A 24,532-nucleotide genomic window follows, 5' to 3' on the forward strand; every position below is an offset into this window, starting at 1 on the left:
GTAACGTGGACGCAGAGCTGGTAGGGAAGGAAGAATATATTTTGTTCACTTTGGCCGAGAAGAATTCAGCTAGGTCGTTACATTGGTCGGTTGATTTCTCCTCGTGAACACTGGGGGGGGGAGGTTTAATCAGGGACTGCAGAGTTTGGAAGATTTCCCTAGATTTGGAGGTTGGATTAAGGATTTTGTTCGAGAAGTATTCTGTTTGGGCAGTTTTTATCTGCTCGACGAGGACTGGACCTCTGCGGTGGCCTCCCCGAAAGAGTGGCCATACCGGCCCGCCTTCGCTTCGTCCAGCTCAAGATACTCCACAGAGTCTACATGACGGGGCCAAGGCTCCTGCGTATGGGCTATGCTGTGGACGGGTTGTGTAAGCGTGGGTGTGGCGCTTTGGGGACCTTTCTACATATACTGTGGGAATGCCCGGAGGTGGAGCGATTCTGGCGTGGTGTGCATGAGGTCCTGCGTGTGGTTACGCATGTGGTGCTGCTACCCGAAGCGAGGAGATGCCTGTTGAATGTGTGGGAACCTACCGACTACTCGGCGCCACAGACGTGGTGGGTGACTCTGGGATATATGGTGGCCAAGCGTGATATTGCTCAACTGTGGGGATCCCAGAGGTCCCCGGCTGTCTCGGCCTGGAAGGAACATATGGATTGGTGCATGTTTCGGGAAAAGGTGGTGTATGTGGCGAGAGGTAAGCCTGGGACATGGGTGAAAGTATGGGGCCCCTGGAACGCCTACCGCGGGGGAATTTGTGCTCCACCGTTATTGCCCGATCCGTCGCCTGCCCCATCCCCTTAGCCGACCCATCTTCCTTGTTCCGGGCATTGAGTTTACCCAGCCCTAATCCTGATCTCTTCCCCTTCTTGATACTCCTATGGACTGGTAGGGTCCCCCTCTCAGGGGAGCACATGCTGCTATTTCGGATAGTGGATTGCCTTGTGGGTATGTTTTTCTGGTTGTTCTTTCAGTTTAAAATGAAACCGTACAGTGGGGTCCGGATGGTGTGGCTATCAACGCTGCTAACTCCTGTGCATCTTCCTCAGCCGCAGCACACGCTCTACAATGTGTATCATATGCTCCTTTTGTCTACTAGCGGCCGGCCGGAAGGTTGTAGGCCCATCTTTGTATATTTTTTGAGTTTTGTAATAAACGGTTTAAAAAAAAAAATAAAAAAAAAGATTAGACTACAACCACTTATGACAGCTATTGTCTTATCTTACCAATCTGGTTTTATTCCCTCTAGGTCTACAGCACATAATCTTCGCACCATATTTGCCCACCTACATCAACTCAATCCCGAGATGGAGTCCGTGGCTGTACTACTCGATGCAGCCAAGGCTTTTGATTCGATTGAATGGACCTATTTATTCACTATACTGCAGCGTATTCGACTACCCCCTATGCTGCTAAATTGGATTAAACTCCATTACTCTAAACCCACTGCACAAATAAAAGTTAATAGACATATATCAGATCCAATTTCAATACAACGCGGCACGCAGCAGGGTTGCCCACTCTCCCCCTATTATTCACTATTGATTTGGAACCGTTAGCTTGTAAAATCCGACAGAAATATGCGCATATGGCCTTAAAATTCAAATTACGTCCCATTGCTATTTCGCTCTATGTGGACAATATGGTATTGTATGTCAGGGACCCTGCTACTAATCTCTCACCGATACTTAGGGAATATATTACATTTGGTAGGCAATCCGGTCTTCAAATACATTGTTCCAAATCAGCAGTCATACCACTCACTGAAAATACAAAGAACATGCACATGGACTTCCCACTAGTCTGGCAGGATGAACCCATTAAATACCTTGGAATTTTGATTCACTCCGATTCTAAAATAGTACTCCGAACAAATTATGGCACTGCAATTGACAAATTAGAAACACAAAAGCCCGCTGGGTCACGCACCCGCTGTCTTTGGCGGATAGGATATCTCTTGTGAAAATGGTAGTCCTTCCTAAGCTGCTCTACCTTTTTACTAACATACCTATCACACCGCCAGCACCTATTTTTAAACGCCTCCGTACAAATTTGGTTAAATTAATATGGGCGGGCAAACAAGCCAAAATAAGTCTACACTCGATGACTTTGCCATACGCCTCAGGAGGGTTTACAGTTCCTGATCTATACCTATATTATTTATGCGCTCAAGCGCAATACGCGTACTATTGGTTCCATCCGATCCGCTATATGCCACACCTTGCGGTAGAAGATGGGGATGCCAATCCTATCGAACTGGCACATATATTAACGCATCACAAACCTCACTTGACTAAACATGAAATAAACACCATACGCACTACATCCCTAGCATGGAAACGTATTAGTCACCTCACGGACAAAACTCCGATCTACGCCCCAAACATGCCTTCTGCTCAACACCCTGCGCTGTCTGTAACACAAGAAAAGGGAGCTATGGATTTATCCAAGCAGGTGGGCATTACAATGATGGGTGATTTATACCCAGATGGTATGTTCATAGCTCCAACTGATTTAACATATGTGAGTAATCAAACACTACTGTTCCGATTTGCATACCATAGGCTATGTGCATCTGACCAGGTACTCTACCCTACATACCCAAATGAACCACCCACATTAGACACACTACAACTACTAATAACTGCCCCAGATAATGCCAACTTAGTAGCGCGACTCTACGGATCTTTGCAGAGGGAAATCTGAGCTAACACCCAAAAGTCACTTGACAAATGGAATCTCATACTCGATGTGCCATTGACTGGATGAATGGCAATCCTGTTGTGCACTCACCGAACTACTCACTCCTAATGGAAATTTGCGTATTATTCATTACAAATACTTACATCAGATCTACCACACCCCGTTTCACTTACACAGACATGGCCTGAGAACAGACGCGAGATGTAAACTCTGTGGCGCTGACTTTGGACACTTGGCATGGCACTGTAACAAGGTAAAGCTATACTGGGTACAGGTTATATCTATGCTGGGTGAAATCTTGATTCATAAACTGGACTATACACTGCAATTATGTCTACGGGGGCATCTAACGCATTTGAAATCTGCCAAAAAGAAACTGGCGGCCATAGAGCTGCTGTTGGCAACGAGGAGGGTCGCAATGCATTGGGACAGCAGGAAAGCACCCATCGCTGGATGCCGGACTCTATATACTGTAAGGATATTTTTTGTTATATGCAGAAGAATTGCCCACAGCTTATAAACCCTCTAATTTCTGGGAGTCTCTTACTGTCTACCACCGAGAACATCCAAATATCCTTAAAAATGAGGTGGGGGCAATGTGATTACTATCCTTCTGTGTTGTTGCTTAGATGAGTTACTGATATGCTGATTGTTAAATATTGTGGTGGTATGTACAATTGCTAATTGTTTATTCAGACAGATTGTGCAGATTTGATATAGTTTGTAAACCCTGCCTGATACAATGAAAATCAATTTTAAAAAATCAACAACAAAAAATCTCTTGAACCAAATATTGTGGAAACCATAATCAGGGCATCTGAGGCAGAAAGAATTTGTATTATAATTGACCTGTCCAGACATCGCCATTGAACGTCGACTGATAATTTTATATATTGTACTTTAAGATTTGTATAGTATCTCCTTTTTGAAATGTATTGACACCTTTGAAATTCTGCTATATCTTAATCTTATTTATGATCATAGCAAATAAATTGCTCTTTTCATGTCCTATGTAATAATATATTAAATGCATAATACTTGGTAAAAACTTGGGATCGCGTTTTTATTGGAAGAAGTGCGGGAACTCTGGGTAGTAGGAATTTATGGATCTTCACACATTCCAACATTTTCCTTTACAGAAATCTGAGGAAAATCTTTGATTTAGCCAAGGTTTGATGTTTGCAGGGCATTCAGGATAAGAAAAGAAATTGGGATCCATGCAAACCACACGAGCCCGGACTACCCTAGGTGCCTTGTTTTCAGAAATATCTGGGCCTGGCAGGATTTCCTGGGTGCCGACAGCCTTAGCCTAAATACCAACGCTAACCATATACCCAGAAGTAGTCAAGTCACAAGGCAGAATATTGATTTTTCCTTCCGTCTTAAGGGGCTTAGGGAGCCTTTCTTTTCTCTGTTTATAGCCCAGTCACAATAGTGGAGTAGTACTGTTATCGGGAAAAGTGTAGGAACGTGTAAAAGTGTAGGAACGTGTGCTGGACATTTGTGGATCCCCGCAGATTCCATTAGCGCGGTCTGCTTTCACTTTTGTATCGCAGTCAGGGCTTGAAAAATCATAAAAATGTTACTAGACCTGCAGGTCAAGTAACTTGAATTATCTACTCGACCTAACTGTAATGTACTTCACCTGTAAACTGGTCTCAAATTGTGTGATCCTAGGCAAATATTTTGTCTTTACTTTAATATCACATAAGCGAGCACCTTCAAATATGCAAGGTCGAGATCTAAAGTGGCTAAAGAATATCTTGCTATAGATACCTGAACATGCAAGCAAGCCGGTGCTAGACTAGTCACTGGAACAGTGTGGTAATGAAAGGGCTGAACTGCTTCATCTCTGATTTGAGGCGAAATAGAAATTCTCTTTTTTTTATTATCGTGTGTAACAATGAATTTTATAAACTTTTAATAATTGATGCACAGGTACTTGAAGTTGATGTTATTGTAAGATTTTGTGCTTTTAATGTTGTGATCAATTACTGTATGCCTTGTGATTATATTTATGTAAATGATCGTGCTATTGATTGAATAAACTAATATATATAAAGTTCACTATTTTTGCTGTACAAAAAAACTCTTTATTTACTAGACTAAATATTTCCTCCATGTGTAATAAGAATCAAGCCCATATATAGGGTACACATGATCCCTGGCTTGACTCTTAGTTCACTAATAGCATTGTCATCTGGGCAGGAGCACTAATAATTCCCAGTCCATGTTTAAAAACTCACTTTTCATAAATATATTGCTAAAGCATAATGTGCTAGTGCACTGTCATTTACAGATAGCATATTTTCCATTGAAATTGCCACAAAACTTTCCCACTAACATGAAGTTTTACTGATAATATCGCAAAAATAATGTTTATAAATTGGGTTTCAGCAAAAATATTTAAAATTTGCACATCACCAAGTACAGTGTTCTGATTTGTTTGGATCTTATAAAAATATTTTTTTCACCACGGAAGTACACAAATGTGTCCTCATAACTAGTGAAATATATTTGAAATGTTTGAACTGTTCACTTAGCTATTTCAGTGTTGTTAGAAAAAAGCCTGACATCTTACAGCCTTTCATTGCAAATGATTTGCACAGTTCATTTGTCACACATTCACTTTACTAAATCCTCTAACTTCAGTCACAGAAAGAAAAATAAACGTAGGAAAACAAACTGACTTTTGACCTCTGTCTCTGAAAGCCAGCAAATGTGATAAGATAACAAGATTTAAATGCATCTTTATTGCTCTTTCACTTTGTGAACAATAAAGATGCCTTTAAATCTTGATATCTTGTCATATTTGCTAGGCTTTCAGAGACAGAGGTCAAAAGTCCGTTTGTCTTCCTAAGTTTACTTTTTGCTCTGTTACTGACATTCAAGATGTTCAGCTCGCTAGATAGGGTGAGTAGTCCCTAAAAATAGCTTGTCCTGATTAAATCTTGCTCGCCAATGCGAGTGGATTTGTCAAGCCCTGGCAGTGTTATGTCAGCGGTCACAGTGGGATGCACAATATAGCAAAATAAAAAATCAAACTCTGGCCTCGTGGGAAGCAATTCCCTCGCGTCCTGACTTTGATTCTGGAAAAGAAAATGTTTCTGGTGCATATACCAGAAACATTTTCTTTTCCAGTACTGTGGACCTACTGTTGAAGTTCACCACACCATGAAGGTAGTGTGTGGGCATCAACGAGTCATCATCTGCCCTAAAACAGTTCAAACTCACCAAATTCATGCAGCATAATGTCCTCTCCAACAAGAATTTACAACAAGCTGCAGGGACATGATGGCCACACTGCACTGACTTCTTTGTTCGGTGATCGCAGGGTTATTCTCGCCAGGAGGACCCCAGGATGGTAGGCTTCTGGGGCTGGGGAACAGCATAAAGCACACATGTCAAAGAAAAGTGGTAGGTGCTGATAATGGCTACGCACAGCCAGGAGGAAGTTTCAGTTGCCATACATGGGTTATGAAGCAGAGGGCTAGAGAGGAAATAAAAAATGTTGAAAAGTACAAAGAAGATGGAAGAGATGATAGAGAGGACAGGTTCTATAAATGGAGAGCGGATTGAGGGAAAGAAAGGAGAGGAAATAGAATAAGCAAGAGAGAGAGAGCAGGAGAGACAGGGAGGGAAGATAGTTGCAGCAGCAAACAAAAAAGGATAATGGGGAAAAGGATGAAAGAGGCAGAGACGACAGAGATTAGGAGATAGGGAGAGTATAGAGAAAGAGAGAGCCCAACGGATCAAATTGAGAGGTATATACGTGTGTAGAAAAGGTGATTGGAGATTTTAAGTGGAATTTAGACCTTAACGTGTTTAGGCCAATACACCTGGAACAATGTGATTTCAAAGCTCAATTTTGCACTTGATTTTCTAAAAGGGATCTTAGTGTAAGATCCAAGAATCATCTTCCTTAGTGGTCTTTAAAGTTCAAATAAGGTATAACCATTGTTACTTGAACCACATGGCATTTTGCAAATTGCTTAACAATGGCACCCTCTTGTTATTTGCTACCGTATGCTCTTGGTGAGAAGTGCTGATGCCTTCTCTTTTAATGCATATCAGCCATGTCTACGATTACTGATCTAGTCACTGGAAAGTACAGCCTACTTGCTTAGAAGTCCATGTTCTATTAAGGAGGTGATTTGGCTTTCTAGTGTACATTTAAATATAGCAACGGTTCTATAACATGAAACTTGACTTTTATCTGTAGTAATGCCAAAAATCCCTTTGCAAGTGCATATTTTCCATTTCTAGTACACATAGGAGACTTCCATGCTTTCTATATTCACCACTCAGAAAAGTGCATGCTCGTCCAAGCACTATTGGACACATTGAGGTTCGCTCCTTGAGGATAATATGCAAGTAGCCTACTGCATGTCGAAGAGTGGAGAATATCCATAATTCTTGAAGTGGAGGGCTCTGTAGCATACAAATAGGAGATACCATGCAAGCATCAAAGAGAGATGTTATCACGGAGCAGGATCCTGGACGCAAACCATGAAACCCCCACTTGGAGCCTTACAGGCAGTGATGCTGTCTGCCCATCTATGACTCCTCTAACTGGAGATGGAACTGGTGTCCTCAGTCAGGCCACAGACCAAAAATGGACCCATCCCAGGCTCACAATCACCTATCCTTTACCATGCATACCTATCTTGCTGGTCAATGTCTAACAAAGATCTCCTTTTGTACAACACCATTTACACAACCTGCCTGTAAGTATGAGGGGTGTATGCTATTTTCAGAGCTTGCTTCAAGTCCATGCAGTTTTGACTGGTGCTTTTGATCAAATTTAATTAAACTATCCATCTTTTGTCACAACTTTATAGTGAAATTGATTGTGGGACCTTTCTAACGTCCTCTATAAAGTGACATCTAAATTCTATATAGTTTTCACTATTTTTGCAAGCATAAAATGTTTAAAACACACTGGTCGCCACTGATTTTCCAAAATGTCCTTGATAGATATGCTCCATGCTCTCTGTGAAGTAATTTAAATTAGTGATGAATTGAATCAAATTAAAACTACACTTCTGAAGTTTAGCGGAATTAGGAAGATGAAGTCTTATAACTTCACATGAGGTGACATTTATCCTTTTGGGCCTTCCAGGTATGATATTTGTCTGATGTAGATTGTCCCGGGTAGGTGATCCTCCAGCAAAAATATGTTGAGTGTGGAGGCTGGAAATCTATCACCTGAGGTACAAGGTGTTGTTGCAGGGATTCTGCACCTACACATAACTATGCGCAGGAAACCAGGACCTCAGTGAATAGGGGTGTATCAACCTACCACCTTAGCACCCAAAATCCCAAACCGATTAGCTATAGTGTCTCATTCGGTCTCCTACCAATATCAAGGAGATACGAAGTGATTAAACGACCCAGAACATAAGCACTCCCGACTCTCTCAGGAATCGCGGGAACTAGAACACTTTTTCGCTCATTCACTCGTACTTGTCCACACAAGAGAATTGCCAGAGTCACTGAAATAGTTAAAAATGTTTATTTTAACTATCACGCTCTGCAATACAGGATGCAAGCCACTACGAGCAGCAAAATGCATAAACTTAGCACAGTTAGCATTGTTACAATACCATAGAATACAAACGGAGTAGTCATTTTGTAAAGACTATGTAAAAGGCTGAATAATGAGGCCTTTTACCCTCTCCTTGCTAAGAAGAACTTTATTTTTATATAAAGGAAGATCTCCAGGCTTTGTCAGCAGTCCCCCTACCTGAAAGGATTGATGTATAGGTTACATTATATGCACAGCGGAGCTCCTCTCACGAAACCACTCTCTCCAAGTGTGTTAGAAAAACATGAAACATCGCAATATCAAAGCATGAATTTCTCAGCTCTGCAGCTGCACCACATGTTATTTCTAGGTAATAGGGACTGACCAGAACAGAAAAACAATATGTACTGTTGTTTGACCTTGCGTTTCTTGTTCAGACTAAACTTCTAGAAATACTGAAAATGAGAATAACAACCTAACCTTGCGTTCGAGGCACAAACAGAGTGTTGCAATAATAATGGTAATGTGCGCAATAGCAGCAGCATGGCAGCAAAGCTCATGTCAATTTAGCAATGTCGACAACGTGACAAAGGGCCTTCATGACACCCTCCCCCTTGGTAAGTTCGTAGGACCAAGTTCAAAAGGCCGAGCAGGTCAAATGTATTTTTGGACGTGAGGTGAAACTTGATATGTATATATAAAAATAAAAAGTGGAAAGGAAAAAATATATTGTTCAGAGATGAGGTTAAACCACCTGCCAGGTGGGATCAACGTGAAGAGTACCCAGTCAGTCAATCCATAAAGGTTTTTGTGCAGAGAAAGGCAATGCCTTCCAGAAGATCATCTCGATTGTTGGCAGAAAGAGAGATGCCATCGAGTTAAGTACGTGGAAGGAACACACTTTGTTATAAGCTGAAGCAGTCCACAATGTTAGTGGCAAGCCTTCATGATATTCGTTGAAACTTTGTTGCAGGAAGTCGTGTGCAGCCGCACGGACATCCCATTCACCCAATATTCCAAGGGTTACTGCACATGCCATTTGGACATCCGCCGAACAAGCCTCATCATGCGCCTCTAAGGGACCCATTAACCGGCCGAAATCAGGGATTGGACAGTACGTGTTTGAGAGGCAAATCCATAGCCCAAGAGAAAGGACATTGCCAACAGTTAAAGACTGGTTGAACACATGTGAAGTAAGCAAAACAAAAAGTCAGGCCATAACTGACGCCAAGCGTTGTCAGCGGCAAGCATCTGAAAGCCTGGGCAAGGTGATCACGGTACAGCAGCAGCTGGGCTGGCCTTTCCAGGGCCACAAATTGTGCAGCCATTACATAGCGGAAGTAGAAGAATCAATATTCCAGCAGCTAGCGCCAAGATTAAGGGTAACCCTCCGAAGGCGCTGGAGAAAATAGAATGAATGAAAGCCGGTATAACACCAAAAACAGTCTGGAATGAAGTCACAAGACCGGATCCCACACTTTTAAAATGTGCAAGGCCGAATGTTTCAGATGCATTAAATATTTGGTGTATTAACTCCTCAAAATGTAGTGGGAGGTTAGTATTTAGAAGGAACTGTATCACTTGAGGTCCGGGACACCTGTAAAACGAAGGTCTTGCGAGCGGAAGTCACGGCCACTTCCTGTTGGGATAATAGGGCTTTGAGCCTGCTCAACTTATTGAAGTCCGTCTTCCAACGCCAAGGAACTGTTCAGCGTCATACAACAGCTCACAAACCCACCCAGCGAAGCCACGGACGTCACACCTTCCCAGCAACTCTGCGACAAGCTCAGCACATACTTTCAATGTAAGATCAAGGCCCTCTACGACACCTTCAGCGAACCGTCAAGGGACATCACTCCCCCTGTTGGAAGGCGGACCCCGAGAAGTCGGCGAGACCACTCAGGGGGGGCCCCCACACTGTACGAAGTAGCCGAGCGCTGCAGAGAAGCCTCCTGGGAGATCCTTCTCCTATTATGTACTAGCACAGTAACACCACCACACAGGACTCAAGGAGGTTGTCTCAAGACGAGCAATTCTTTATCAGCACTTAAAGGTTACGGGATCAATATTTACACGAAAAGGGATCAAGGGATCCACAAAAGTCTCAGTGTCTTTTTAGAAGGGAAGGGGTAGCGGGACAGTCTTTGGCAGGAGCTTGGTACGAGGGTACCTGGGGCCCAGTTCTTATCCTCAAGCTGGAGGGCCTCCGGAACTCGGAGGGGTCGAGCCGCGACGGCGTCAGCAGGGCTCTGGCGTTCAGTTCGTGGAGAGCCGCGACCAGGTCAGCGGGGCTCTCAAGATGGTTTCTGCTCAGCTCGAGCCGCGACGTCGTCAGTAGGGCTCCGAGGGAGGTTTCAGCGAGGTTGGGCCGCGACAGCGTCAGCAGGGCCCCGATGTTCCGGGGGGCTTCAAGGTTTCAGCAAGAAGGAGCCGCGACGCAGTCTGCAGGGCTCGTGGTGGTTTCAAGCAAGAGTTCTTCTCCGTAGGGTCGGCCGCGATTCAATCAGCAGGGCTCTCGACTCCGGGATACAACTGCCGGTCTGTTGCGGGGTCGCCCCAGATATAGGCCTGGAGCCCTTTGAAGTCCGGACCCTTGCGCCCGGAGGGGCGGAGAGGCCGGGTTGGGAGCGGCCAGATGCCCAGCAGGAGAGGCGCCGGGCCCAGGAGAGATGGAGGCCGATCGCACCTCGGTGTGTGGGGACGGTTGGGGGTCCCATCGATACCGCCCTCCGCCAGGGCGATGAGGTGTTCACATGATACCCCCTGGCCAGTTCTTGGTGCCTCAATGTCTGGGCCTCGCTGGGGCCGAGGCCGGGTTGAGCGGAGTCAGGTGGACTGGTGTGCAGGGTCACGTGGCAGGCAACAAAATGGTGGGGCCCCGAGGTGTATGCGACCTCGTGCGGCTCGAACGGGTGGCCCGTGGAGGCCAGGGCGGGGAACGGGCTTAACCCCAGGGAAGTCAGGACCACGCCACGAAGCCGGGTCCAACAGGCGTCCCCCCCAGCCGAAGGCAGGGAGAGTCACCCATCTTCTTGGGGATTCTCCTCGTCAAGGCGGAAGAAGCGGGACAGGCCGTCAGCGTTGGCGTGGTCATTGCCGGGTCGGTGCTCAACCGAAAAGTCCATCCCTTGCAGGGCAATGGACCATCGCAGCAGCTTGGGATTCTCGCCTCTCATTTCCATTAACCACCGCAAAGGCCGGTGGTCGGTCTGGACCCGAAAGTGGGTACCGAAGAGATAGGGCCGGAGCTTCTTAAGGGCCCACACTACAGCGAAGGCCTCGCGCTCGATGGTGCTCCATCGTTGCTCCCGGGGCAGCAGCCGTCGGCTGATGAAGGCCACTGGGCGGTCGAGTCCCTTCTCATCAACCTGAGACAGGACGGCCCCGATCCCATATTCGGAGGCGTCTGTCTGTACGATAAACTCTTTACTGTAGTCAGGGGCCTGGAGCACAGGGGCAGTGCACATCGCGGCCTTGAGAGTCTCGAAAGCTGATTGGCAGCGGGGAGTCCAGTGCACCTTCTTGGGCTGCTTCTTCGAGGTGAGCTCCGTGAGAGGCCCCACAATGCTCCCATAGTCCCGGATGAACCGCCGGTAGTATCCGGTGAGGCCAAGGAAGGCCCGCACAGCGGTCTGGGTAGTGGGAGGTTCCCATGCCTGGATGGCATCGACTTTTGGCTGGAGGAGGGCCACCTGACCGCTTCCCACCTGATGGCCCAGGTAGGTCACCGATCCTTGGCCGACCTGGCATTTGCTGGCCTTAATCGTGAGCCCAGCCCTTTGGAGGGCGGCCAGGATGGCCTTGAGGTGAACTAGGTGCTCAGCCCAGTGGTTGCTGTACACGGCGATGTCATCCGAATAAAAATCGTATCATATGCTGACGATACCCAGCTAGTGGTTTCACTGACCCAGGAAGGCGCCGATCATACCCCAGGAAGTCTGATGAACTGCCTAGAGGACATAAAAATGTGGATGACAGGCTCCTCCTTAAAACTGAATGGAGATAAGACCGAGCTTATGCTCTTAGGCCCCGCAATACCCACATTAATTCCTTCCATGTGGCCTGGATGTCTGGGCTCCCCTCCCACCCCCAAGGAGAGCGTTAAAAGCCTAGGAGTATGGCTGGATAAAAACCTTTCTTTCTCCACCCAGGCTACTAAATTATCCGCCATCTGCTTTGGCCTTCTGAGAATGTTAAGGAAAGTCCTCCCCCTCCTCCCTTTGGAAGCCAGACAAGTGGCAGTTCAGGGCCTCATTCAGTCCCGGTTGGCTCAAACAACGCCCTGTATGTAGGGGCTCCCGAGATGTCCATGCGAAAATTACAGGTGGTCCAGAACTGTGCAGCCCGCATCCTGCTACAGACCCCAAGGACGCAGTTTGCTAAATCCGCACTAAGCAGCCTACACTGGCTTCCAGTGAAACAGAGAGTGGCTTTTAAGGCACTATGTATCGCGCACCGAGCTTTCTGGAAGTCAGGTCCAGCGCTCATTAACAAATTGGTTACTCAATACCATCCCAACAGAACCCTTCGGTCTACGGAGGCCTTCCTGGCCGTAGTCCCGAGAGTAAGGAGAGCCAGGACCGGAGGAAGATCGTTTTCCTAAAATGCCGCAAAGATGTGGAACACACTCCCGCTACAAATCAGGTCCAATTCTAACCTACTCTCATTCCGTAAACAACTGAAGATCTATCTATTTGCCAGGCCCACCTAAATCTTATTCTCTGTTCCCCCCCTAGCTCTGTTCTCTGCACTCTAGCGCTTGGACGCCCTTGGGCAGCAATCGCGCTTTACAAATTACAATACAATACAATACAATTGTAACGCCCTGAACGTCTCAGGATCGTTTAACAGACACGATAATGAGAACGCAACCACTTGTGAAGGTTTAGTTATTTTAATGAAGGCAAAAATAATACAAGGAATAAACAAAGGTTATAGTCACTGGAATCCTCCAGGCTAAGTACGTTACCAGCCCACAGCACGGATGGTCCTAACCGTCCTCTGCATATACGCCGATCCCGGCGTATGCCAACAGAGGGCAGAAATGAAATGGCCGACAATGCCAATCGGTAGGCTGTGAGGGGCACGAAGAGTGTTGGGGAGAATCGAGGAGTCAGGGAAACACCCAGCCGGGGTCTCTACCTGAAGGGAGCAGCCGCTCAACCTCTTCCTCAGACTGCACCGGGACGCGGAGTCACCTCCTGGTGATGCGTCACCGATACCCCAATCACAAGCAAAGAAGACTGAACCGAGAGCAGCCGCTCGATCGATCCTGTGGACTTCCGAGTCTGTAACGCGGCAAACACCTCCTGGTGTGCGTTACAGCTGGCAGTCCCTGTATCTCTGGTCGGGCTGGGAGTTACGACTCCAACCAGCAAAAGCGCCTCTGCGCTTTGACTCAGCCGAGTCAAAAAGCGAAGCTCAATGGTTATCCGGTAGAGCTTCCGGGTCCTTCACAGGTGACGATGGGGCAAGACACGGCCCAGGGAGTAACGACTCGACCTACCTCCGTTCTTGCCTTACTGGAGCACCACTCCGGAACACTGCTCTTCACTAAGCAGGTACGTCGGTGTAAACACAATATCCGACAGCGTTGTACCTCCCGGTTCCTCCCTTTATAGGGCGTGTTTTCCTTGAGTTATGTAACAGCTCTCCTGTTTACATAAGGGCGTGTTTTCCTTGAGTTATGTAACAGCTCTCCTGTTTACATAAGGGCGTGTTTCCTTGAGTTATGTAACAGCTCTCCTGTTTACATAAGGGCGTGTTTTCCTTGAGTTATGTAACAGCTCTCCTGTTTACATAACCTCTCAACCGCTAAGCATCCTGGGAGATGTAGTCCGTTTTCGCTGGTTACCGTTTTCCTCCCCTCGCATGACAGGAATTCTTGACAGTACATCCTCCCTCTCAGCGGCTCCCCACGGGTCCAGCGCTGGCAGGAAAACGCCGATGGAACAAGGAGACCAAGCGCGGAGCATGAACCCCTTCAGCCGGTTCCCATGACTGCTCCTCCGGGCCATAGCCTTTCCACGCAACCAGGTACCACAGCTTCCCCCTGCGCCATTTGGACGCCCGTATGCCCGACACTTCATACTCCACCTCCGACTCCACGCATACCGGCCTAGGTGTCCCAGACGGCTTGGAGGGTGCTGGTTTGAGCAATGATACATGAAAGACAGGGTGTATCCGCAATGACTGGGGCAAGCACACCTTCACGTTCACGGGACCCATACACTTGGTAATTCGATAGGGGCCCATGTACTTGGGATGGAACACACTGTTCTTTTGAAACCTCATGTTTCTTGTGGATATCCAGACGTAGTCTCCAGTGCGGTACAGTGGCCCGGGCCTTCTCTTCCTGTCTGCCGCAGCCTTGTATCTTCTCTTGGCCTCTATTAGGACAGCCCTTGAGCGCATCAACGTGTCTTTTATGTGTGCCACCCTGTCCGCTGTGGCGGGAATCCTGTCCTCTCTGAACGGATGTAGAAATGGCAAGAACCTGGGATGTTGGCCATAGTTGCTATAGAACAGAGATGACTGTGTGGAGCTGTGAGTGGCGTTGTTATAGGCTATCTCTGCAACCCATAGCAAGTCGACCCATTCTTCCCTGCCCTGGTCCACAAAACATCGCAGATACTGTTTGAGCGTTTGGTTCAGGCGCTCGGTTTGGCCGTCCGTTTGAGGGTGGTAGCTGGTGGACAGGGCGGTCTTAACATGCAGCGCAGTGCACCAAGTCTTCCAGAATTGCGCAGTAAACTGCGACCCCCGGTCCGACACGATCACCCCAGGTAATCCATGCAGTCGTACCACATTCTTTAGGAGTAGTGACGCCAATTCCCCGGCCGTAGGGACTCTCTTGCAGGGGATGAAGTGCCCCATTTTCGTCAAGTAATCCACCACCACCAGTATTGCCGTCATCCCCTGGTCTACCGGTAGGCCCACCACGAAGTCCAGTGATATGCTATCCCATGGTCTATCCGGGGTCGGAAGTGGATGTAAGAGCCCTTGGGTTCGGCCATGGTCGGCCTTCATGGTAGCACACGTAGGACACTCCTGTCCCCACCTCCTGACATCCACTCTCATGGTTGGCCACCAGAAATGCCGTCCCATGCTAGCCACCGTTTTTTCAAAGCCCAAATGACCTGCGCATGGAGAGTCATGGCACCAGATGAATGCTTGTTTCCTTAGCCTAGGCGTGGGTATCAATAGGCACCTGCCCTTCAGGGGTATCCCGTCCTTCAGCTGCCATTCTCTGTGACTGAGGAGCCACCTCCGCCATGCGAATGACCTGATCCCTCTCTTTATTCCCCTCAGGAAAGTATCCGGTTGGATAACCCCCAATACCATCCTCGGGGAAATGATGGAATGCTCGGTCGCAGGCAATGGTTCCTTAACTGCAGATTGACGGGACAGGGCGTCCGCCTTCCGGTTTTCCGTCCCCGGCCGATATGTGATGCGGAAGTTGAACCCCGCAAAGAAGATCATCCACCGCAGCTGTCTGGGAGAAAGGTGTCTTGTGGCCGTCATGAACTGTAGGTTCCGATGGTCCGTGTACACCGATACCACATGTCTTGCCCCCATCAACCAATGCATCCATTCGGTGAAGGCGTCCTTGATTGCGAGAAGCTCCTTCTCCGCAATATGGTAGTTGCGTTCGGCGTCATTGAGTTTGCGGGACATGTACGCAACGGGATGAAGCACCCCTGTGTCGTGGTTGCTTTGGGACAAGATAGCCCCCAGCGCCACATCCGATGCGTCCGCTTCCACCACGTAGGGGAGATCCGGATCGGGGTGAGCCAACACCGGCGCCTTACCAAAGGCGCTTTTCAGGGCCTCAAAGGCTTTGTTCGCTTCAGGGGACCAGACAAACTCCTTGGACTTCCTCAGTAGCTGTGTGATTGGGGCCACCAATCCTGAAAATCCATCTATAAACCGCCTGTAAAAGTTGGCGAAGCCAATGAAACTTTGGACGTCCTTCACGCTTTGGGGCACCGGCCATTCTTTCACCGCCTTGATCTTTCGTTCTGCCATCTCCTGTCCCTCTGGACTCAGCATCACTCCGAGGAATTCCACGGATGTGACGTGGAAGTCACACTTGCTGAGTTTACAAAACAGCATGTTTTCCCTCAGCTTTTGGAGCACAGCCTTGACGTGGTGTACGTGCTCCTCCACACTGGACGAATAGATGAGGATGTCGTCGATATATACGACCACGTAGATATCCAACTCCTCTCTGAATACCTCATTCAAAAAGTACTGAAAGGCTGCCGAGGCGTTGCACAGACCGAACGGCATGACGAGGTACTCAAAAAGGCCGAACCTGGTCTTAAAGGCGGTCTTCCACTCGTCTCCGTCCCTCATGCGCACCAGATGGTATGCCCCTTTCAAATCCAACTTGGTGTAGATACGAGCTTTCTTGACCTGTTCCAGAAGTACACTGATGAGAGGCAAGGGGTACCGATTCTTTACGGTTATCGCATTCAATGCCCTAAAGTCCACACAGGCTCTCAGCTCCCCATTAGCCTTCGGGATGAAGAAGAGTGGCGAGGCGGCCGGAGACTTGGACGGGCGGATGAATCCTAGCTTGAGGAGTTTATCCAGGTACCCCCGGAGATGCACGTTTTCAGGCTCCGTCAGGGCATACAGCCTGCCGCTGGGAACGCTGGCCCCTGGCACCAGGTCGATCTGGCAGTCAAACTGTCTATGTGGTGGTAGCACTTCCGCCTTCACCTCATCAAATACATCCTCAAAACTGTGATAAGCCTGGGGGAGAGCCACATCTTTTTCTGCCGCTGTAGCCACCGTCTGACTCCCGCTCTCATCTGCGTCAAGGGATTCCGTTCTTATTCCACAATGCAGGATGCAATACGGTGACGTCAGTTCGATGCGATGTGTTGGCCAATCCACAGAGGGGTTGTGTTTCTGTAGCCACGGCAATCCCAATATGACGCCATATTGGGGTGCTCGGATGATGTTAAAATCGATTTGTTCCAAATGGTTCCTCCCACATCTCATCGGAAGGACCCCCGTGTGCTGCCCGATAGGCCCCGTCACCAATCGCCTTCCGTCTACAGCATAGACGTCTTCGGGTACAGCTTTGGGAAGAAGCACTAGCCCTAGCCTGCATGCCTCGTTGTGGTCCATAAACATGCCAGTGGCCCCTGAATCCACCATGGCCGCAACGGGTATCCACTGGTCATGCACTCCCACGTGCACTGTGAGAAACAGGTGTCGTTGTCCCTTAGTGACCGAGTTGGAAAGTGAAGGGATGGATGAGTGACTTCGAGATGCCCCTTCTTTGGTCTGGGAGTCCTCTAGTTTTCCGCCGGTACGTCCACCACGGCTGTTACCGACCGGTTGGCCCGATAACGTGACGTCTTCGGTTTGGCAGGGCATTCACGTACGTAGTGGCCTTTTTTGCCACAATATAGGCACAATCCTTGTTTACGGCGTGACTCTTTCTCCGTGGCTGTGAGGCTCGCTCGTATTGCGCCGATGTCCATGGGTTCTCCCTTGGATGCGGTGGAAGTTTCAGGACTTCCCACTGTCACATAGGATGGAAGGGAGTTTCCTTTTCTCCCATGATCCCCCTTTCTTTCACTTAGCCTATGTTCCAGCCGTAATACCAGGTTGATAAGGCCCTCACATGTCTTGGGTTGTGGGTCAATATGAGCCACGGCATCCTTGAGCTCATCGCACAGCCCGTGATGGAAGAGCGAGGTCTGTTTAGCAACAGGCCACTTGGTTTCCGCAACCAGCCTTCGGAACGCGTTGAGATACTGCACCAGGTCGTTGGATCCCTGTCTCAACTCAAGCATTTCACGGTCCGCCGTGTACGAGTCAGCCCTTCTGTCGAAGACTTTCAGGAATTCCTCGCGAAAAGCACCCCAATCACATAAGATGGGGTCGTCCCTGCTCACCAGAGGTACGGCCCATTGTGCCGCGTTTCCAGCCAAATAGGATATAAGGAAAGCCACACGAGCCTGACTCGTGGGGAACGCCCTTGGTTTGCACGATAAATGTAGCGCCACTTGTGTGAGGAATACCTGCACTGTGTTAGGATCCCCACTGTACCTCTCTGGTGTTGCCAAGGGGACGGCTACCGGCATTTCCACTACTACCGCAGGGGTCTGGTTCGTGAGGGAGGTGCTGGGCGTGAGCGGGTCCAATTGGATAGCATCCAGTCTGGCTTTTACATCGGCTGTTTCTTGCCTGGAGGCAGCCAATTCAATTTGCACGGTCGCTAAAGCAGCCAGCACATCATCAAGTGTTGCCATGTCTGTTATCGACCGGGAGACACTTAGTGTTATTAAGGTCGGATATTTTGTAACGCCCTGAACGTCTCAGGATCGTTTAACAGACACGATAATGAGAACGCAACCACTTGTGAAGGTTTAGTTATTTTAATGAAGGCAAAAATAATTCAAGGAATAAACAAAGGTTATAGTCACTGGAATCCTCCAGGTTAAGTACGTTACCAGCCCACAGCACGGATGGTCCTAACCGTCCTCTGCATATACGCCGATCCCGGCGTATGCCAACAGAGGGCAGAAATGAAATGGCCGACAATGCCAATCGGTAGGCTGTGAGGGGCACGAAGAGTGTTGGGGAGAATCGAGGAGTCAGGGAAACACCCAGCCGGGGTCTCTACCTGAAGGGAGCAGCCGCTCAACCTCTTCCTCAGACTGCACCGGGACGCGGAGTCACCTCCTGGTGATGCGTCACCGATACCCCAATCACAAGCAAAGAAGACTGAACCGAGAGCAGCCGCTCGATCGATCCTGTGGACTTCCGAGTCTGTAACGCGGCAAACACCTCCTGGTGTGCGTTACAGCTGGCAGTCCCTGTATCTCTGGTCGGGCTGGGAGTTACGACTCCAACCAGCAACAGCGCCTCTGCGCTTTGACTCAGCCGAGTCAAAAAGCGAAGCTCAATGGTTATCCGGTAGAGCTTCCGGGTCCTTCACAGGTGACGATGGGGCAAGACACGGCCCAGGGAGTAACGACTCGACCTACCTCCGTTCTTGCCTTACTGGAGCACCACTCCGGAACACTGCTCTTCACTAAGCAGGTACGTCGGTGTAAACACAATATCCGACAGCGTTGTACCTCCCGGTTCCTCCCTTTATAGGGCGTGTTTTCCTTGAGTTATGTAACAGCTCTCCTGTTTACATAAGGGCGTGTTTCCTTGAGTTATGTAACAGCTCTCCTGTTTACATAAGGGCGTGTTTTCCTTGAGTTATGTAACAGCTCTCCTGTTTACATAACCTCTCAACCGCTAAGCATCCTGGGAGATGTAGTCCGTTTTCGCTGGTTACCGTTTTCCTCCCCTCGCATGACAGGAATTCTTGACAACAATAGGCCGCGCTGAAGGCCTCGAGCCCGGCCAGGACCTTGTTTACGAGTCTCTGAAAAGTGGCCGGGGCATTCTTCATGCCGAAGGGCATCACCCGAAAGTGGTAATGCCCATCAGGGGTAGAAAAGGCGGATCTTTCTCGGGCGCCGGGGGTAAGCTGAATCTGCCAGTACCCGGCGGTGAGGTCCAGCGTACTCAGGTAGCGGGCGGACCCCAAGCGATCGATGAGTTCGTCGGCCCGGGGTATAGGATGGGCGTCCGTCTTGGTCACAGCATTCAGGGCCCGGTAGTCTACACAAAATCGCAGCTCCGGGGGATGGCCGGGGGCTGCGGCCTTTGGTACCAGGTGGACAGGGCTGGCCCACGGGCTGTCAGAGGGCTCGATGACCCCGAGGGCCAACATCTTCGCTACTTCGGCCTGGATGCATGCCCGTACTCGGTCGGGTACCCTGTAGGCTCGGTGTCGCACTGGGGGGCTGTCCCCGGTGTCGACGTCGTGGACGCACCAGTGGGTCACCCCCGGGGTGAGGGAGAAGAGGGCTGCGTAGTCCTGCAGCAGTTGTTGACAGTCGATGCGCTGTTCCGGGGTCAGGGAGGAGGCGAGCTGGACACCTTTGATGGATCCGTCGTGGACGTCGTTCTGCAAGAGGTCGGGTAGGGGCTCGGAGTCGTCCTCGCCCCCCTCGTCGGTCGCCAGCAGCAGGCTCAGTTCGGTCCGGGCGAAGTAGGGTTTGAGCCTGTTAGCATGTAGAACCCGGAGGGGGTTCCGGGGGGACTCTAGGTCAACTAGGTAGGTGACAGGGCTCTTCTTTTCCACCACCTTGAAGGGCCCAGTCCACTTGTCCTGGAGGGCGCAGGGCTCAACAGGGGCCATGACCCAGACTTGCTGGCCTGGCTCGAACTCGATGGTAGAGGTGTTCCGATCGTACCACCGCTTTATGTCCTCCTGGCTGGCCTCGAGGTTGGCTTCGGCCATGGCTCGGAACTTGCGGGTCTGGTTTCGTAGGGTCAGGAGGTATCGGTAGACGTCAGGAGGGGCGCCTTGGAGCTTCGTCTCCCAGCCCTCCTTGACCAGGCTGAGCGGTCCGCGGACCGGATGTCCGTACAATAGTTCAAACGGGCTGAACCCCAGGGACTTCTGCGGGACCTCCCGATAGGCGAACAGGAGGCATGGTAGTAGGACATCCCATCTCCGCCGGAGGGGCTCTTCCAAGCCCTGAATCATCCCCTTCAGGGTTCTGTTAAAGCGCTCGACCAGCCCGTTCCCCTGAGGGTGATAGGGGGTTGTGAATTTGTACGTGACCCCGCACTGCTGCCACAGGGACCGCATGTACTTGGAGATGAAGTTTGTGCCCCTGTCGCTCACCACTTCGCGGGGGAATCCCACTCGGGAGAAGATCCCCATCAAGGCCCGGCCTACCACGGGGGCCGTTGCAGTTCTTAGCGGGACCGCCTCCGGGTACCTGGTGGCGTGGTCCACGAGGACCAGGATGAAGCGGTGGTCCAGGGCGGTCCGGGGGTCCAGGGGCCCCACGATGTCGATCCCGACCCGTTCGAACGGGGTGCTGACGGCTGGAAAGGGCTGGAGGGGGGCCTTGACCCGACCCCCCGTCTTCCCGCTGGCTTGGCAGGTCCGGCAGGACCGGCAGTGGTTGTCCACGTCTCTCCGCATCCGGGGCCAGTAGAAGTGGGTCACCAGACGGCTGTAAGTTTTGTCTTGCCCTAGGTGTCCGGCGAGGGGCACGTCATGTGCCAGGTTGAGAAGGAACTCCCGGAAGCGGAGGGGGACCACCAACACGCGGCTGGCCCCGAGTTCTGCCACTTTCTGTTCACTGTACAACAGGCCCTCGGCCCAGTAGACCCAGTGGGTGCCGGTCTGGTCCCCGTTGGCTTGTGCGGACGCTTGTTGTCGGACCCCTTCGAGAGAGGGACAGGACTGCTGTTCTTGCTGGAACTGCTCACGGGTGGGGCCCCCTTCGTGGCGCCATTGTGCAAGTTCTGGTAGGGCGCCAAGGGAAGCAATCTCTTCGGGGGAGGGTTCAGTAGGTCCAGTGTCGGTGTCCGCCTCCCCCTCGCTGCAGGCGGGGGGTGGTGCGAGCCCCTCGGGCTGGGCGGCACCGGGGGCCAGGGACGAGCGGGGGGCCTGGGCGGTCATGGACCGGGTGATGGCGCAGGCCCATTCGGATAGTCCCAGCATTCGGAGGTGCTCTCGTCGCTCCACTTGAGCCCAGGGGGAACTCTCCAGGTCGTTCCCCAGGAGTCTACTGGTGCATCGTCGCGGACAGTCACTTTTAGTAGGCCTGTCACCCCTCCCCACTCGAAGGGGACCAGGGCCATCGGGCACAGGCTTTCGCTGTTGTCGGCCGTCCGGACGGGGCACAGCACATTGGGTAGGATCTGTTCGGGGGTCACCAGGTGGCAGCGGACAGCGGTGATACTGGCGCCGGTGTCACGAAGGGCTTCGGCCCGTTGTCCATTGACGGTGACCTGCTGCCGGTACTTCTGGGTGTTGCTTGGGATGGGGGTGCGGGGCACCATTTCTCGGCTGCCCAGGCAGACCAGGGACATGGCCGCCGGTTCCCATTCGGTGGTTCCTCGGTCGAGGGTTTCTTCTTCTTCTTCTCCTTCCCCCAGGGCGGCGGCCGCCAGCTGTCGGGGCGGGGGCCCGCCGGCCCCGCTTCTTCGGTTCAGGGGGCAGACCGGATCGCTGGCATAGTGTCCGGTTTGTTGGCAGCCGTAGCATGTTACTGGGGGCCGTGGTCCGGTTCTGGCTGGGGTCGCCCCTCTTCGGGCTATGCTCGGGGAGAGGGGTTGCTGCAGCGGCCCTCGAGGTGGGCTCCTGGGGGCCCCGGCGGGGGGGTCCCGGTTCCTGTTTGGCCCTCCCCCTCCACCGCGTTGGCGGGGAGGTCCGGTGGGGTTCCTCTGGTACTCCCCCATCGAGTTCCGGGGGACTCGGGTGTTGACCCATCGATCAGCCTTGACGGCGAGTTTTCGTGGGTCGGTCATCTTGCTGTCGAGGAGGTGTTGCCTTAGCTCCACGAAGCAATTGTTGGAGAGATGTTCCCACACAATGAGGTCGACCAGCTGCCCGTAGGTGGTGACTTTGCTACCCTTGATCCATCCTTCTAGGGCCCGGCTGAAAAAGTCCACATATTCCACCCAGGTAGTACCCGGGATCTTCTTGCAGTCTCTGAACCGCTGGCGGTACATTTCCGCGGTTAGCCCGTAGCGGGTGAGCAGGGCCTCCTTCATGTGGTCGTAGGAGGTCATCACCTCCTCTGGCAGCTGGAGCAGTGTGTCTCGACCTTCACTCAGGAACCGACCCCACAGGCCGGCGCCCCAGTCCTTTCGGGGCACCCGATGGGAGGTCATGGCCACCTCGTATGCCTTGAACCATTGTTGGATGTCGTCATTCTTATAGTACTCCCTGAAGACATCTTTCGGGATATGTACCTTGGCCTCGGCAGGCGGTAGGGTGTCTCTATTACTGGGGGTGTCGGTCCCCCCGTTCTTTGCCTTGATTTCGAGCTCTTTGAGACTTCGCTCGTGCTCAAGGGTCAGTCTTTTTTCCTCCAACTCTCGGTGCCGTCTCTTCTCTTCTATCTCCTCTTGTAGCCGTAGCTGCTCTAGGGCCAGTTTCTTTTCCGCCAGCTGGAGTTCGCCGTCCAGCCGCAGTCGTGCGAGCTCTAGTTCGTGGTTCCGGACCTTCTCCCGCTCTCGATGCGAAATGCGAAGTGGGTCGCACACCGCTCGTCATACTAGCAAATAGCCCCATAGGATTCTGGAGGATGTAGTGACAGCGGCGGGTACACCTATGCCACGAGTAAAAAGTTTAAAATGCCATCCCTGGACACGTGTTTCGAGGTAATTGCCTCTCGTCAGCAGGGAGCAGGTACGTATGCGGGGTGCTGTAGACTGCCAAAAATTATCAGGTCTAGTACCTCTCACGGCGCGCGGGTGCGGGATCCGGGCTCGTCAACCCATAGCTCAGGGAGCTTTAAATACAAAATGCGAAGTGGGTCGCACACCGCTCGTCATACTAGCAAATAGCCCCATAGGATTCTGGAGGATGTAGTGACAGCGGCGGGTACACCTATGCCACGAGTAAAAAGTTTAAAATGCCATCCCTGGACACGTGTTTCGAGGTAATTGCCTCTCGTCAGCAGGGAGCAGGTACGTATGCGGGGTGCTGTAGACTGCCAAAAATTATCAGGTCTAGTACCTCTCACGGCGCGCGGGTGCGGGATCCGGGCTCGTCAACCCATAGCTCAGGGAGCTTTAAATACAAAATGCGAAGTGGGTCGCACACCGCTCGTCATACTAGCAAATAGCCCCATAGGATTCTGGAGGATGTAGTGACAGCGGCGGGTACACCTATGCCACGAGTAAAAAGTTTAAAATGCCATCCCTGGACACGTGTTTCGAGGTAATTGCCTCTCGTCAGCAGGGAGCAGGTACGTATGCGGGGTGCTGTAGACTGCCAAAAATTATCAGGTCTAGTACCTCTCACGGCGCGCGGGTGCGGGATCCGGGCTCGTCAACCCATAGCTCAGGGAGCTTTAAATACAAAATGCGAAGTGGGTCGCACACCGCTCGTCATACTAGCAAATAGCCCCATAGGATTCTGGAGGATGTAGTGACAGCGGCGGGTACACCTATGCCACGAGTAAAAAGTTTAAAATGCCATCCCTGGACACGTGTTTCGAGGTAATTGCCTCTCGTCAGCAGGGAGCAGGTACGTATGCGGGGTGCTGTAGACTGCCAAAAATTATCAGGTCTAGTACCTCTCACGGCGCGCGGGTGCGGGATCCGGGCTCGTCAACCCATAGCTCAGGGAGCTTTAAATACAAAATGCGAAGTGGGTCGCACACCGCTCGTCATACTAGCAAATAGCCCCATAGGATTCTGGAGGATGTAGTGACAGCGGCGGGTACACCTATGCCACGAGTA

The 24,532-nt window shown here is 50.8% G+C and overlaps 1 protein-coding gene across 3 annotated transcripts in view; it reads left to right on the forward strand.

The window, feature by feature from the left end:
- Positions 1-24,532, forward strand: part of LOC146839065 (uncharacterized) — a 502,432-nt gene that overhangs the window by 289,214 nt on the left and 188,686 nt on the right. The window contains exon 5 of one of the 3 annotated variants that reach the window (XR_014960772.1): positions 1,250-3,246. The exons of the other annotated variants lie outside the window; for them this stretch is intronic. The gene's annotated coding sequence lies outside the window, so the exon portion shown is untranslated. Of the gene's footprint in view, positions 1-1,249; positions 3,247-24,532 lie in introns of those variants that run through there. 3 annotated transcript variants of the gene reach the window in all.

Source organism: Triturus cristatus, chromosome 4_2 (genome assembly GCF_964204655.1).
Source record: "Triturus cristatus chromosome 4_2, aTriCri1.1, whole genome shotgun sequence".
NCBI lineage: Eukaryota > Metazoa > Chordata > Amphibia > Caudata > Salamandridae > Triturus > Triturus cristatus.